Source organism: Meles meles, chromosome X, assembly GCF_922984935.1.
Source record: "Meles meles chromosome X, mMelMel3.1 paternal haplotype, whole genome shotgun sequence".
Lineage (NCBI taxonomy): Eukaryota > Metazoa > Chordata > Mammalia > Carnivora > Mustelidae > Meles > Meles meles.
Window position 1 is genome coordinate 129,472,487 of NC_060087.1, and position 2,765 is coordinate 129,475,251.

The 2,765-nt window shown below is 37.0% G+C and overlaps 1 pseudogene; it reads right to left on the reverse strand.

The window, feature by feature from the left end:
• Positions 1–263: 263 nt before the first annotated feature.
• LOC123934780 lies at positions 264–857 on the reverse strand (annotated as a pseudogene).
• Positions 858–2,765: the final 1,908 nt, after the last annotated feature.

Below are 2,765 nucleotides of genomic sequence, written 5' to 3' on the forward strand. Positions count from 1 at the left end.
TTGCTTAAATTATATCAGCTTTGGCCATTGAGAAGTATTTCAGTTGGCTCCTGTGTCATTTTGACATGTTCCATCATAGCGGGATTTTGTTGTTTCATTTTTAGCACTTCTTTTTTTAAAGGGTAAAATTAATATTTTATTATCACTTATAATCAGATGGCAGTTGAGTATATAGTTTTAATATTTGTTCTTTCCTTTTTGTAAATAAACAAAATGATAAATTTCAAATAGCCAACGGCTGGTTATGTTTTCAGAGAACATAATTAGATTAATTCATTATTGGTGGCTTCAAGTTTTCCCTTATTAGCTCCAGGAAATACACCCACATTTTGTCCCTTTTTAAAAAAACTGGAAGGATGGAGTGCCTGGGTGGCTCAGTGGGATAAGCATCTGACTCTTGATTTTGACTCAGGTCATGATCTCAAGGTTGTGAGATGGAGTCCTGTGACAAGCCCTGTGCTGAGTGTGGAGTCTGCGTTAAGATACTCTCTTTCCCTCTGCCCCTACCCCACCCCCTCCCTCTTTAAAAACAAAACAAAACAACAAAAAACTGGGAGGTTGGCATGCATTTGACTTCACATTCTGAAGCAGCATCCTGAGAGTCATATACATCTACTTCAAGGGATACCACGTTGGAATACTTCTGAGAGAGAGAATGAAAGAAAGGCTTTGCAAGGCCCATACCATGTGGCTGAGATGTCAACTACAACTAGTTTATCTCTTGCACTGTTCAAGGCTTATGGAAGAGCATACTTGCTCTTTATCTGCTTCACCACTTTGGCAGTTGGGGTCCGCCAAACGATGGTAAGGACTGATGAGTGTGGATCCAAAAATGCCAGACAGAGCTTGCAAAGCATACAGCCTGCTTTCTCTTTATAGCAACTAGCACTTATTTTTTTTAAAAAAAGTATTTATGTACTTGATTTTTTATTTGAATATAGCTGACACACAAACTGATGGTTGCCAGAGGAAAGGGGGCCTAGAGGATGGACAAAATGGGTGAAGAGATGTGGGAGATACCCACTTCCAGTTATGAAATGAATAAGCCACAGGAAAAAGGAGCACAGCATTGGGAATATAGTCAATGACATTGTTATGGTGTTTTGTGGGGATAGATGGTAGCTACACTTGTGCTGATCACAGTATAACATACAGACTTGTTGAAACACTATGTTGTACACCTGAAGCTAATGCTTTTGGCATTTCTTTATTTTCTGGTCCTACAAGATACTTGGCTTGTCTTGTATATTTCCTACCCCAGTCCTAGAAGCAGCTGTTTCTCCAAGGATCTCTTGGTTCTTTTTTTTTGAACTTATTTATTTTTTCAGCAAAACAGTATTCATTGTTTTTGCACAACACCCAGTGCTCCATGCAATACGTGCCCTCCCTACTACCCACCACCTGGTTCCCCCAACCTCCCACCCCCGCCCCTTCAAAACCATCAGGTTGTTTTTCAGAGTCCATAGTCTCTTATGGTTTGCGGGACTGGAAGTGATTATGCTGAGTGAAATAAGTCAAGCAGAGAGAGTCAAGTATCATATGGTTTCACTTATTTGTGGAGCATAACAAATGACATGGAGGACATTGGGAGATGGAGAGGAGAAGGAAGTTGAGGGATCTTGGTTCTTTTTATTGGCAAAAGGTACTACGAACCAAGATCTAGGTGCTAGGTGTGCTTGCTGTAGTACACTTTTATTAGTTGCAATTTTACATCTGTTTGTTTGATTATTTAATGAATGTCTTTCTCATCCCCAAGGTGTTCCAGTACAGTAGGGACTGAGTATGCTTTTGCTTCTGTTATGTTCCCAGTGCCAAGCACAGGCTCTGTCACATAATATGCATTTCATAAATACTTTCTAGATGAAAGAGTGTTTATATTTCATGGAAATGTCATCCTTATGTTCATCCAGGACAGAAATGTCAGAGTAACCTAACTCCCCATCATCCTTTTCAGTCTTCATTTCCAATCATTAAGTCCTGATAATTTTTAGCATGCATTTCCTAATTTTCACTTTAGCACTGCATTGATTCAAGTGCTTATTTCTTATCTACAGACAAGCACAATAGCATACCATGTGGTATCCATACTTCCAGTTCAATCTATACTTCATATTGGTAGAAACTGACAAACTCCTTCTAGAATTTATATGGGACTATGAAGGACCTGGAAAACCTGAAGCAATACTGAAAAATATAAGTAAAGTTGGAGGATTAAACTTTACCTGACTTCAAGCTTTTCTCTAAAGCTATATTAATCAAGATTGTGTGTTACTGGCATAAGTATTGACCAATATATCACTGTAACAGAATAAAGATCTCAGAATAAATTCACATTTATACAGTCATTTTATTTTTGACAAAGGTGCCAAAGTAACATAATGAAAAAGGAAAATATTTTTAACAAAAGGAATTTAAATAACTGTTCATCCATACGAACAAATGAACTTTGAACCTAGCCTCATACCATACACAAAAACTAATATAGCATGGATCAGGGACCTACACATACAGTGAAATGACATAAAACTTTTAAAGGAAATTATAGAAGAATATTTTTTCCACTTGGAAGTAGTCAGTTTCTTAAACAGGATACAGAAACCAGAAGCAATGAGAGAAATTGATAGATTAGACTTCATAAAAATTTTAAAACTTCTGCTTATCAAATTACATTGCTAACAAAATTAATGGGCAAAATATATATTGGAGGAAATTATTTTTAAAAACTTATATTTGATAAGGGACTGGCATTCAGGATATGTAAAGGA